Source organism: Protopterus annectens, chromosome 2.part0 (genome assembly GCF_019279795.1).
Source record: "Protopterus annectens isolate FY-2018-M chromosome 2.part0, PAN1.0, whole genome shotgun sequence".
NCBI lineage: Eukaryota > Metazoa > Chordata > Ceratodontiformes > Protopteridae > Protopterus > Protopterus annectens.
Window position 1 is genome coordinate 736995588 of NC_056728.1, and position 15195 is coordinate 737010782.

General features: G+C 40.7%; 1 protein-coding gene across 2 annotated transcripts in view; it reads left to right on the forward strand.

The window, feature by feature from the left end:
- Positions 1-15195, forward strand: part of LOC122793217 (prostaglandin reductase 1-like) — a 660880-nt gene that overhangs the window by 375144 nt on the left and 270541 nt on the right. The window lies entirely within an intron of this gene.

The window sequence follows — 15195 nt, forward strand, 5'->3', positions numbered from 1 at the left end:
TCCAGGAGATTTCTCCATTTCTGGCTGAGATCCATTCACTTCCAATTCAGGGCACTGACCTTTAGTCTCACCTCAGTCCCCATGTGTTCACCAAATGCATGACAGTGGGAGATGTATTCCCATCACTTTCTCATAGCAAAGCATATCCCAGGGACTTTCAGTATATTAGCAAACAAACTGAACAGGTCCGTCCTTCTTCCCCATGACTGGACCCTCAATTAAGCAGTGGCAAATCAAAGCTTCGGTCACTGAGGCCAACCATGCTATTATCTTTTTCCTGCATGCCTCAACAACAACTGCAGCAGTTAACTTTACCCTAATTCCTCCACAGGGCCAGTCAACAAAAGGCACTCTAGTCTACAAATGGCCCCAGGTCTGCTATATGCCTTTCTCCCCTTTCCTCTTTTAACAGATTTATTCAAAAAGCAAGAAGCTGCAAGGCAAAGGTAATCATAATTGCTCCTACTAGGGTAGCTAGTAGCTGTAGCGTAGTCCAGATATAGGTTTGCTGCATCTGGGCCTGTTTGTAGTGGCTGTTTGTTCCGAGCACGTTTTCCAGGCCATCTTTGATTGGAAGGGGCTCTTCTGCACTCTAGTGAGAGGAGTGCACTGATTGGAATCTGTCTGGTGAAGGGCGGTTTGTATAGGGCTTGGAATATGCATCTTCACTGGTCCTTTTGAACCTTTGTTAAAGTTTTTTTCAAGTTTTTAACTTCTGGTATTTAATCCCTGCATTTGAGTAGTGGTTCTGTGTGCTGTTTGCATGCCATAGCTGGACAGATAAATTCAACAGTGTTTTTCCCCTTAGATACAGCTGTAGCACTTTAGTGCAGCCCCCATCCTTAGTACTTTCCTGGTCAAAGAAATGCTGCTAGAGAGCTGCAACCTATTAACCCACATCCACTGAGCTCCTCTTTGACTGATCCTGAAAAGCCCCAGTTTGGGATAACAGTCTTCAGCCTAGCAGTATGGACAGTTGGACTACCCTTGTTTCTTCTGACAGCCTTGTTGACTTCAATCTCTTGAAGCAGTGTAACAACTGCCTCATGTCCACCGACAACCCTCTACTAATAACTCACTCTAGGACAGTAGTACAGAGTGCGAGAGATGTAGCTACACCAGAAATCTTGAATCCTTGCTTTCTTGCACTCAAAACAGTAACACCACTACTCATGCACATAGTACCATACACACAGTATGCATCAAACAAATAAATCAACATACGCAGAGGTTCTCTCAAAAAAATTAACGAAACACCAGAGACCTCCAAAACACAAAACTGCTACAACTAGCACAATTCCCACAGCACCCATGAGATATAGTAACACCAGTGTCTCACTTACCAAGCCTGTAAGGCATAACACTCAAAAAACACATTTTTTGTCATTTGAGACTCAATAGTGAGACACACGGATGTCCCGCTCACCAGGTTGGACAAGGAGAAAGTCAGGGTCAGCTGCCTGTCCTGTGCCAAGATTTGTCAGATAATGCATGCACTCAGGTCTCTCAGCAAAAAGTACCATTATGACTCTATCATAGTTCATGTTGGAGTGAATGACTTGCGACATAACTCACTGGAATATTTGAAGAGAGACATGATTGAGCTGTCTGAGTATGTGTCCCAAGTAGGTATGTCTGTAGTCTTCAGCAGCATACTACCCTCACCTAGAATGATGCCACAGTATAAACAAAAAATGCAAAAAACTGGAACCAGGCTGAACACAAGGGTACAAATTAGCATACAAAACTCTTTATTCCACACTTTCATCCAAGACTTCATCAGAATACAATCCATTACAACCACCAGGTTTAAAAAACAATTTTGACCAATGAAAATCCTCATACAATCATGATCATAAAGAAGCAAAACACACCTTAAAAATGGTGTTATTAAAACCTAAACTTAAATGAATAACATCCATTTATGCAAATATACCCTACGATTTTTTTAAGAAGCAGTTAATATTGACAACGTCATTCAATCCAGGTTCCTTGTCAGAATTTAATTTGATTTGCTTCTTTCTGCTCCAAGTCTGTCTTAAAATCTCCACCCCTTAAGACAGTAACTCCTTCTTCTAGTACAGAAATTAAAACTTACTATAATTCTGACATTTTAATGTGTCTTTAAAAAGGCATTAGTTTGATCTTTCTTTTTTATACTGTAGTAATGCTCCCTAATTCTAACGCATAAAGCTTGCATAGTCATCCCTATATAAAAAGCGGTGCAACTTGCACAAACTCCAATATATACTCGTCCTTTGCTCTTACAGTTGAAAATAAGGGTACCTTGATAGTATATGGTAAATTACTTAACTAAAGGTCCCTCTGATATAAACCTACAAACATTACAGCTTCCGCATTTGTGCATTCCACTGCCTGTAAATTTATTTCTGTTTCTTTCAAATATTGCTTTAAAATTGTACTGATTTTTGTATACAAACTGTGGACTTGGACCTTCTGTTTTGTACAAATCACTATTATCCTCTAATATTTTCCAATTGTTTTTTATGATTCTCCTTGTAGCCAAACAATCCAGAGTCATATCTAAAGTACAAAAAAATACCAGTGTCAGTTGTACGACTCTTGCTGCTATTTGCTGTAGAACTAATAAATTGTATGTCTAAAATAGCAGGGTAATGGATTTCCTTTCTACTTAACACTATTTTTGCTTGTTCTCGTAAATGTTTTTCATCATATCACCTGTCTAGAAACAAGGAAATAATTAATTCAAACTCATCAAGTAAATGTCCAACTTCACTGGTCATTTGGCTAGCTCTAATAAACTGGCCTTTGGGTATATTATCCTTTATAAAACGTGGATGTAGACTAGTATAATGTAAGTAGCTGTTGGTAAAAGTTTTTTTTACGATGTATCCTACTTATACATTTTTCTTGGACACAATCCCATTCCAGGGTCTAGGAAATTAATCTTAGATCCTACTTTTCCTAATGTAAATTCTAAAAAATACAACTTTAAGCTTAAACATCTAATAAATTCACTCATATTACATGAATCCACAGTCATACCAAAGAACAAACCATCCACAAATCTTCTGAAATACAAAACACAATGTTGTCTGAATTTTGCTGTGAATTGATTGATGTGTTGTTAAATAAAAACTATTTTATGTTCAACAAAAAAGTATATAGACAAATCGGAGGGGTTTCTGTGGGGTCTCCCGCCACCCCTTCTTTTGATAATGTTGTTATGGGTTGTTGGGAGACCTCTGTGTTAGAACCTTTAATGAGAGTAGGATCTAAGGTTAATTTCCTAGACTTTACCCTGGAATGGGATTGTGTCCAAGAAAAATTTATAAGTAGGATACACCTTAAAAAAACTTTTATCAACAGCTACTTACATTATACTAGTCTACATCCACGTTTTATACAGGATAATATACCCAAAGGACAGTTTATTAGAGCTAGCTGAATTACCAGTGAACTTGGACATTTACTTGATGAGTTTGAATTAATTATTTCCTTGTTTCTAGACAGGGGATATGATGAAAAACATTTAAGAGAACAAGCAAAAATAGTGTTAAGTAGAAGGGAAACCCATTACCCTGCTATTTTAGACATACCATTTAATTTCCAATTAAGGGGCTTTGCCCCACACACACCCCAATGTGGGGGACTGTGCCCCCACATCCCCCTAACTAAATATACTAACAACAAGATCGCACTATAGTGGGTAAAGGGCAGTGTCATGGTGATGGCCAAGCGATTTTTTTCCCTAGGAAAAAAAATCACTGACCTGAGCTTTCGCTGTATTTCCAGTTTGCTGTTTGTCGTCGAAATGCATTCACTGTTAAGCCATTTCGACAAGATAATATAGATCCCCATTTATTAGTTCTAAAGCAAATAGCACTAAGAGTCATACAAGTCACACTGATGTTTTTTGTACTTTAGATTTGACTCTGGATAGTGGGTCTATAAGGGGAATCATAAAAAACAATTGGAAAATATTAGAGGAGATACGGTGGTGGTGCTGCAGTAGCATTGTTGCCTTACAGTAAGATGCTGTCCGGTTTGATTCTCAGCTAGAGCATCTTCTGCGTGGAGACATGCGTGAATGGGTGTACCTTCGTTGAAGGTTGTGCGTCAGGGCTGGTAACTTGACATGTAAAAATCAACTACCAATCATTAGCGGACCGGAGTTCCGCTGTGGCGACCCCTAACCGGGAAAAGCCGAAAGACACAACAACAACAAGTAGGTCCAAGTCCACAATTTGTATACACAAATCAGTACAATTTGAAAACAATATTTGAAAGAGAGAGAAATAAAATTACAGGCAAAACTACTAATATGAACAGGTCTAGTGGGATGCACAAATGCGGAAGCTGTAATGTTTGTAGGTTTATATTTGCAAGACCTTTAGTTAAATTTAAGTAATTTACCATATACTTTCAAGGTGCCGGGATTTTTCAATTGTAAGAGCAAAGGACTAGTATATATTGGGGTTTGTGCAAGTTGCACCACTTTTTTTATAGAGATGACTACACAAGCTTTATGCGTTAGAATTAGGGAGCATTACTATAGCATAAAAAAGAAATACCAAACTAATGCCTTTTTTAAACACGTCAGAATTATAGTAAGTTTTTATTTTCTGTACTAGAGCAAGGAGTTAGTGACTTAAGGGTGGAGATTTTAAGACAGATTTGGAGCAGAAAGAAGCCTTATAGCAAATCAAATAAAATTTTGGCAAGGAACCTGGATTGAATGACGTTGTCAATATTAAGTGTTTTTAAAAAAATCGTAGGGTGTATTTGTGTAAATAGAAGTTATTCATTTAAGTTTAGGTTTTAATAACACTGTTTTTAAGGTGTGTTTTGTTTCTTTAAGATCATGATTGCAAGAGGATTTTCATTGGTCAAAATTATTTTTTAAACCTGGTGGTTGTAACGGATTGTAGTCTGATGAAATTGTGGATGAAAGTGTGGAATAAAGAGTTTTGTACACTAATTTGTGCCCTTGTGCTCAGCCTGGTTCCAGTTTTTTGCTTTTTGGTTGGTGGCATTACTGGATACCTGGATTTTCAGTGTTGATAAACAAAAAAATGATTGATTTCAATAATTGGCTTTGTTTTTGGTGTCATTCAAAGAGGATCGAGTTCCTGTTAGCTTGGGAAGCCATGGTCAGCAAACCTCGTTGCTTTGCCAGAGACAGTTTGCACCTGACACCTCTAGACTTTTGGCTGCTAGCAAAGGTTCTTGCCACCCCCATAGTGCCTTTTTAGGCAAGGTCTCAAAAACAAACTTACTGAAGTGAAATTTGCCACTCATAACACTGCTACACTTTGCTGTGAGGAAAAGGTTAGTTTGCTTTTTATTTATTGTATTTTGTATTACTTTATTGCCTTTTTCTATTTTGAATACTGTGATTTGTTTTCTTTACCTTGTGTTTTACTTGTATTCTGCTTTTAACTGCATATTAAAACTTGAAAAGACCACAGCTCTGTCTCTTGTGAGTCAGGCAGAAATCAGAACAGATCAATTAAGGACTCACACATAAGATAGAACAGGTCAGTTAAGGTTAATCATCTGTGAACTTAGGGGATAGAGCTATGAACTAAACCTTCTATTTAAGAGGTAAAATAAAACAGTTCAGAGCTTTACTAGAAAGGCTCACTCAGACTCTGCTACACTTTGTTGTGAGGGAAAGGTTAGTTTGCTTTTTATTTCTTGTATTTTGTATTACTTTGTTGCCTTTTTCTATTTTGAATACTGTGATTTGTTTTCTTTATCTTGTGCTTTACTTGTATTCAGCTTTTAACTGCATATTAAAACTTGAAAAGAGACCACAGCTCTGTCTCGTGTGAGTCAGACAGCAATCAGAACAGATAAATTAATGACTCACAAATAAAATCAAACAGGTCAGTGAAGGTTAATCATTTGTAAACTGAGGGGGTGGAGCTAGGACCTAAACCTCCTATTTAAGGGGTAAAACAAAACATTTCAGAGGTTTACTAGAAAGGCTCACCCAGGCTCTGCTACAAGTTGCTGGAAGGAAAGGTTAGTTTACTTTTTATTTGTTGTATTTTGCATTACTTTATTGCCTTTTTCTATTTTGAATACTGTGATTTGTTTTGTTTATCTTGTGCTTTACTTGTATTCTGCTTTTAAATGCATATTAAAACTTGAGACCACAGCTCTGTCTCTTGTGAGTCAGGCAGAAAATTTTCCTCACCCCCCCCCCACCTGGTTACTGTTGTGTACTTAAACACTGCTGTCTTTCTAGTTGCCTGCCCCTTATGTTAATTTGACCATGTATCTCATGTCCTCTCTGCTTTTACTGGCTTGTGTGAGTAAGCACAAAATTATCATTTTGTGAAATCACTCCCCTTCAACTATTTAAATTTATTGGCCATCCTACTGTATTCCATAGTACCAGAATACAAAAGTGACCACCCCCTTTCAATCTATCTTGCTGTTTTAAAAATAGTGACTCTCCACTACAACTTAACTTTTTAGACAGGTAAAACTTAAGTTACCTACTTTCCAATTTAACTCCTCTAGTGCACACTGCAGTGTTTAGGATAAACCATTTTTTCCATCTTACCTTTAACCATCCCTGTGACTAGCACTTGCTCTAAAACCTGCTGGAAAGCACTAGGAAGCCTTAAACTGATACAAGCACTAAACTCTCCTTGTTAATAAGGAGAAATTAATTGTAGGCACTAAACAGCCTATAAGTGCAAAGTACCTTGCTAAGGTAAGGGAAAACAGCCCTTGTACTTTACAAAAAAAGCACCAAACCAAGCATGTCCAGGGGTCAGCTTCCAGTGATTTCTCCTGTCCTGCTGGTGAATCTGGGCATACTGGGGCAATGCAGCAATTGCCTCATGTACACAGACAACCCTGTCCTCCTACCACCCAACACTACAACCTGCGAGAGATGCACTTACATAGCCAAACTGGAAGCAAAGCACTCTCCACCCAAGATTGTGCTAGACAGTCAAGAGAAGGTTAACACCCACACTAACCTCAGGCAACACATAGCCCTTCTAAACCCACACCACCAGCACCCTCACATAGCAACACTAAACCTTCATATGCGGAGGCCCTTGACAGTAACCTGCCCAAGCAACATGGACCTCTGAAGCTGTAACGCAAACACTAATCGCAACCAAAGTGTCACATAGCTCACGACACCAGTGTGCCACCCAACAACAGCCCCTAAGGCAAGACAGCATACCCAACACTTTAGTCATAGGTGACTCTCTAGTCAGGCACACTGATGTCCCACACACCAGTCTGAACAAGGAGAAAATTGCAGTCAGCTGTCTGTCGGGTGCCAGGATCCACCACACAATGCATGCACTCAAGTCACTCCACAACTAGTACAATTATGATTCTGTCATTGTCCATGTTGGAGTGAATGACTTAAGACATACCTCCCTGGACTACATGAAAAGAGACATGGAAGAGATCTCGGATCATGTGGCCCAGGCAGGAATGACCCTAGCCCTGAGTAGCATCCTGCCTTTGCCCAGAATGATAACACAGTATAAGGACAAAATGATTGATTTCAGCAACTGGCTAAGCTTCTGGTGTCATTCAAAGGGAAGCCAGTATCTGTCTGCCTGGGACAACATGATCGACAGACCACGATGCTTTGCCAGAGATGGTCTGCACCTGTCGCCCCTGGGATTCAGGTTACTGGCTAAGGCTCTTGTCACCTCTATAGTGCCTTTTTTAGGCAAAGTTCAAAGGACAAAACCACCACCATAACAGGTACAAACATGCAAAATCTGAAGGTAATGCTACTCAATGCTAGAAGTCTAAACCTCAAAATGCACTCACTTGAGGGACTCCTAAAAATGGAGAACATTTATATCTGTGCAGTAACTGAGACCTGGTTCAAGGCTCCAGAGAGCACCCCTGCAATACCAGGCTACAACTCTTACCACACTTTTCGGCCACCAAATCAGGGCCGAAGCACTCAAGGTGGAGGAGTGTCCTTATTCACCAAGGATATTCACACCACCAGGCTAGTTGCCCAACACAATGTGTCTGAAATTCTCCAGGTGCAACTAACAATAGGTAAGACTGCAATCCAAATTGTAGCTTGCTACAGATCCCCCACCATGCCCCAAGATTCTCACTACACCTTTCTAAACATACTGGAAAATATTAAGATACAACAAACATCCTAATACTGGGTGGTTTCAACTACCCTCTTATTAACTGGGAAAACTACTTATGTACCCTAACCTTTGCCCAACGGTTCTTAAAATTCATAAATTCCAATGCCCTGGATCAGCTAATCAGTAGTCCCACCAGGGGCTCCAATATCCTAGACCTGGTCATTTCCAACATGGGAAATCGATGCTCCACACCTATGGTCACTCCCTCGTTGGTCACGTCTGACCATAAGCTAATCACCCGTGACATCCACATCCCTCTCCCACCCACCCCCAGTAAGGAAACCTCCGTAAAAAACTTTTCCAAAGCCAACTTTATGTTACTCAAGTCAGAAGTGACAAACTTCATGACACCCATGCTGACAGGAACTGAAAGTTTGACTGTTGAATCCTACACTAAGGCACTGTACAAGCACATCTACTCGTACATGAATTGTGCCATCCCAAATAGAACCAAGGCGCTCTGCTCCAAAAAAAAGGAAGCCAATCTGGAGGTCCCCTGCCATAAACAAACTTTACAACAAAAGGAAGAAACTGTTGCAGAAAAGACAAAAATCCCAGGATGCAAATAACTCCCTTACCAGCATCAGTAAGAAGCTGGGATCCCTCATAAAATCCTCCAAAGCTAGTTACAAAAATAAAATTGCCAAAGATTCCAAAGACAGCCACAAGGCATTCTATATCTATGTTAAGAATCTAAATGGAAATTCTCAGATCTGCTCTGAGTTACAACAGAATGGCATTAAATATACTGATCCCAAGGATATTGCCAATATCCTGGCAGATCGATTCAGTGCCAACTTCATCCCCCCTCTCACCCCCTAAAGGGCCCATGTCAATACCGAAAGATTGCCAAATTCCGGTAATAATGGCCACACAGGTAAAAACCACACTCTCCAAAGCTAAGAATACAGCATCCATGGGACCAGACATCCCGGGCTGTGTACTACATGACCTACAAAATGAACTGGCACCTCACCTAAGTCTCATGTTTGATCATAGCCTCACCTCAGGCTTCATGCCTACTGAGTGGTGCACAGCTACAGTTATCCTACTCCACAAGGGGGGATCCACCTTGGATCCTGGGAACTACCGCCCCATCAGTCTGATGAGCCTGATCTGCAAGGCCATGGAATGTATTGTCATGGAACTTATAAACAACGACATTGGCAACCTTCAAACACTGGACCCCACACAGTTTGGGTTTGTGAAGGGACAATCTTGTCTCTTGAACCTGATTGACTTCTTCGAATCAATCTCCAGAGCTGTGGATGAGGGTAAGGTGGTCCACCAGCCTATCTGGACCTTGCCAAGGCCTTCTACACCATCCACCACTCTGGAATCATTGATAAACTTACTAAGCTGGGCATTAATCCCTACTTCACTCAATGGGTTGCCAACTGGCTTACTGACAGAACCCACACTGTAAAAGTAGCCGACTCCAAATCCAGCTCAAGACAAGTGACAAGTGGAGCACCTCAGGGTTCAGTCCTGGGACCGCTCTTGTTTGTCTTCTACTTCTCTGAAGTACAAGCCAGCACTAAGGGACTCTGGCTAACAAAGATGACTGCAAACTGGGAGCCATTATTGAATCTACAAATGATGTGAATATTCTACAAAAGGGCCTTACAGAAACAAATGCTTGGTGCTAGAGCCATGCGCTCAAGCTCAATGCCAAGAAATGTATAGTTATCCCCTTTGGGAAAAAAATATGTACCCATGAATTACCATATAGGTGGCAGTACATTAAACACCGAAAGTGTGACAAGAAACTTAGGGACACAGGTGAACAGTGGTCTCACCTTCGCTAACCACATCACCACAACAGTCAGGAAATCCTTCTATGCTCTACACCTCATTACTAAGGGCTTTTCATCCAGAAAAAAGGAGGTCATTGTCCCATTGTACTCATCCCTCATTAGACCCATTATAGAATACAACGCCCCATTTAGTATGTACCTCTCAAGACATCTGCAACAACTGGAAAGGCCGCAGAAATACCTCACTAAAAGAATCACAGGCCTAAAGCAGATGCCCTATGCTGATCGTCTAAAAAACTCCAGCTATACTCTATCACATATCGTCTACTCAGAGGCTATCTCTGCTTAACATACAAAGCCATGTCAAACCCAGAGCTGTTAGACATGCTACACTTAAAGAAATCCCAATCCCTCAGAGCTACATGCTCCAGGGATCTAAACCTTCTCAATCCAATGAACAAAACATGCTGGAGGGATAGGTTCCTGACACACATACTCCCCAGACTCTGGAATAGACTGCCCATACATGTCAAGCAACGCGCCTCTTTGGCCCTCTTCAAAAAGAACCTTGATTGGATGGGAGATAGGAAATTCACCCCAGGGATCATGTCAGTCGCCCTGCTAGACAGGGGTCCAGGGAAGTAAATATTGTGGGAAGAAATAACCAGGGAATTGTTATGGCTAGGCTTGTATAGGCCCTAGGGTCGATAGCCTAGTACCAACCTATGAACCTATAAGGATCATGCTGCTAAGTGCTAGGAGCTTAAACCAAAAAATGCACTCCCTGGAAGCACTTCTATCACTGGAAGATGTAGATGTCTGTGCAGTCACAGAAACCTGGTTCAAGGTCTCAGAGAGTACCCTAGCCTTACAAGACTACAATGCCTTCCATATGTTTATAGGTGTTTACTAGGCTAATGACCACAAAGGCCTTTTTAAGCCTAGCCATGCATCCCAAATCTCTGACAAGTTCTGATACCCTTGATAAAGTGTACGCATGGGCCTGGGAGAAGAACTATTTACAGGTCACCTCTGTCCATTAGAGACATAGGTGCCAAACCAGGGATGAATTTCTGGTTTTCCCATCCAGTTGTCCAAGTTGCACTTGAATTGAGTTAGGGAGGAACTCTGCATCACATGGATGGGGGATCCTGTTCCAGAGTCATGGTAGTGTCTGGGATATATACCGATCTTTCCAGCAAATCCTGTTTATATCACAGGCAAGGTTTAAGTCTTTAGAAATTTGTGCTGCAGCAACTTGGGCCACGGTTCCCACATTCATATCCCATTACAAACTGGATGTGCAATCACGGTCCAGTGCATCTTGTGGCTCCACCATTTTTAGGAATATCCTTCCCTGATACCTTCCAGGGTTTTATGATAGCTAAGGAATCTGTCCCAAAGGTTGACACAGATGAAAAAAGACAACATTGGATACAAATGTTATATACTTACCATAAAGATAGATCCATGTTGTCTTCTTTTCATCTGGTTCAACATTCCTCTCTTTTTCCCCCTTCCAAATTTCTCACCTGGTGCTTCTGTTTGGTTGAATGTACCTAACCAGGAACCTAGTCATTATACAACCTCAGTTGGTTATATTTTCTCTAGTTCATGTCCCCATTATAGATTATTGGGTATTTCCTTTTCCGAGAAAATGAAAATTTGTTTATTGATCAGTAGGCAAACTCACTCTAAGGTATTTTGGAGGAGGAGAGGGATTATGGGTAGAGGAGGAACCAGAGCCCTGGATCCATAGCTTTTAAAAGGTGTGGATCTTGGAGCTGGTCAGTTTTGATAATCTAGAGATCAAACCAGATGAAAAGAAGACAACATGGATCTGTTATGGTGAGTACAATAACTATTATTTTTATACTCATCTTGTCCATGCACTGAACTGTTGCAGTGGTCACTGAAGGCAGGCCTTTCCTTACAGATTGAGCTTCTTCTCCTTATGCATAATACCTGTTTCCTGCCTAGACTCTCCAGATCTCATTGCTGCCATCAAACTTCAGCATGATCCAAAACTAGTTTTAGAGGGAATTTTTTTCATGATTTTCAGATTCAAAGATGTCTTAAAGACTTTCAGTAACTCATACAAATACATAGTTTATAATTGGTTATATTTGCTAATTGTTTTTTTTTCTCTTTGCTTTCACTAATTTCAATCTTTCCTGTCCTGTGTACCCTCCCTTGTCACAACCAAAACAAAAAAGTAAGAAAGCAAGGGAGAGAGATAGAGAGCTTTCTTCTTTTTCATCCTGAACTAACATATAACTTTCATATTGTTGTTGAATATTGGCATTTATTTGCTGTATTGCAGAGGTATGGAGAAAGGCAACAAATAGGAGGCCTCTGGTTTTAAGAAATGCTGCCAATGAGAGCAAAGTATTCTGCTTCAAGACCTGGACAACTTATTGGTCTCTTGTTTAGGAGTCAGGCATCTAGAATTAGAAAGCACAATTTGTAAAATTATAAGTTCTCATACTGTTGGATGACGATTCTTCTAAGGACAAGGACAGCTCTGAGAAAATTAAAAATAAACATTGGCTAGAGGAGACAAAACAGCCTATTTTAGAAAAGCTGCCTCCCTTGAAATTACAAAGGTTTTGTTCCCTTCTTTATGTCAAGGACCTTTGTGTCTCCACTCTAATCCTTCCCATTCTACTTCTCCCCCTTCTATTCAGGAAATGTTGACATTGACAGACTGCACCCTGAGGAAGAGAGCAGGAAGCTTCTCCTTGGAAGACATGTTCTTCTGATACCTATCCTCCAGACTAGCTTTGGCTACTCCATGTCTCTCCATTGCCCTTCTAAAATTGACTAGGATAATGAGGTAATGGTCTTTATAAAGGAGTAACTTCAGTTTGATGTGCTGTTAGCACCCTCTGTCTCTAGGGTGGTATGCAAGAAAATCCTTCTTTTTCCTAGTCATTTCCTACTTCAGACCCAGTTTCAATGCCAGAAGTCTTGCAACTCTCTAGAAAACGCAGTCTGATACAATACACACAGCACCTTAAGATGTTCCTTCCTTGGTGTCAGTGCCTGCAGTGCCAGTGGTTGCATTTGTTTTGATGCTGTTCCCCACTAGGCCGATAGGATTTGTACCAAGGGTGCAGTGCAGATGTTGAAGAGCTTGATGCTTTATCATTCATTGCTAAAGACTACTCCAGTTGACTTGGCACCAGGATTGTCAGTGTTGATGGTTAATGTTTAACCTCTGACACTCACAAGAGTGTTATCTCAGCTCTGATGCAGTCAACACATTTGGCTTTGGTCCAAATCGGCTCTGCAGTACTTTTGACATCAAGTAGATCACTGGGAATTTTTTTTAGTTGAAACAGGCACCCTCTCTGTTGGTTGCTTCCTTTCACACCCCTGAGTTTAGTGATGATAGTCTATATTCAGCTTACCTCACCACAATCAAGGGTCAGAAGGTTATATAAGACTGGTAAACATTTGAAATATCGGTACTGTGAATGTCAAATCCTGTAATGTGGAGACTGAATGACTGGAAATCTGGACTTACATATTTTAAGTCTGAGATTGTCATTTCTTGGAATATTCCTTTTTGTCAAAAAAAAAATAGTGATCTTATATATATAAGTTTGGGAGTGCACGAGGGATTGTCCACCTGCAAAAAAAAATAAATAAATAAAAAACAAGCCTAAAGAAGAAGGACGATGGTCAATATTCACTCCTCTGCTGCATTTTCAGCCTTTTGTTCTGTGAGTTGAGTCTCAGCATTGCGAGTCTCAACATTTCAATAGACAGCAGTAAGAACTCTTTAGTGTGGATTAGAGACTCCCTAGGAAAGCTGGATTGACTGCCCTCTGAGTATTTCAGGGAGGAGGGTGTATAAAGGAAGAATATCAATTCCGCCCCTAGAGTCTCCCACCCCCAAATATGGAACTCTACAAGGGGGAGGCTTCACTCCAACCCTCCCCCATGCGAAGACCCAAGGTTTGTATACATTTTAGAAATTATACAGCAGAAGAGATCATGATCAATCAATCTCACCTCCTGGGAAGAAGGAATCCCCCAGGAAGCCTTCAGATCCACCCTTCCTAGCATCCTGGGTGGTACCTCCACTTGACATAATGATAGATATGATCTGTAGCAGAGCTTCAGGGGAACCAGATATTGCTGAGCCTATTCAAGTAAGCCTGATGAGTGTGCTATGGACCCCGGATGGTAAGTTATATTGGAGTAGGGGACCTCTTGTTGACCACATTGTGGTGTCTGAAGCCACCAACCTTTGAGGCTCCGGAGGATGACCTAGTCATTAGTCCCTGATAAAATTCTAGGGTGATAGGCTAGGCTAGGAAATACATGATGCACATGATATAGTTTGAGGCACCTAGAAGGTAAAACACTAAAGCCACCTGGAGATACCAGCAAAGCAGTTGGAGTCCCAGGTGGTGAGCCATGAAGTCAGTAATGTCTCTCTCCGTGTGACTTTTTCATAACACTGCTAATGGAATAGCTTTTTACATTTGTTGACCGGGCTAGTCTGGCTGGATACAAGTCCATTTTCAGCAGAGACCTGAGGAGAAAAGCTCCACTATCTAATGGTACATGCATAACAAAAACAAAATTACAATAAGATATGGCTTGTTGGAATTTAAGAACAAATGTATGAAAGATATACAGAGTAATGAGATAATATTTGAAAAGTGAAAAAAAAAGTACAAATTCTAGATAGCAACAGTGCTTGTTCTCCAGAATCACTTGTTTGCCACAAGGCATTAGGCCTGTGTGCAGCTAACTATATTTTTAGAACATTTTGGGGTTACCTTTTCAAACTCTGTCTTTGGTTCCACCCTCTTTCATCAAAAATTAACAGAAGAGTTGCAACAGTGGGGGAAGATGCTCACTGCCATTGGGTTCAAGTTCTTGGCTCCTCAAAGATCATTCCAAAAAAAAAAGCAAAAAGGAACCAGCAGCATATGGCATATAAAGTCCCAATAGCCACAACATCAGTTTGATAGGAATTCTTATGGAGGAGGGAATTTCTCCAACTCTTACCATCCCAGAGGCAGAAGTAGTCTGCAACAACAGGGCTGTACATTCCTTTCCCGGGAGTAGACTGGATACCCATGAGGAGTTGCTATCCCATTGTGGAGACAGGAAGACATTCCCTGCACCTGAATATGGGAAGGCCCACACACACAATAGTTGGATCAAGGACACAATATTTAGGGTTATACTACATCCTTTTGTAAGTATTAAATGAATATACCTTCTCATCCGCCAGTCGTTCCATCCCAACAAAGAAATGCAGCATAACA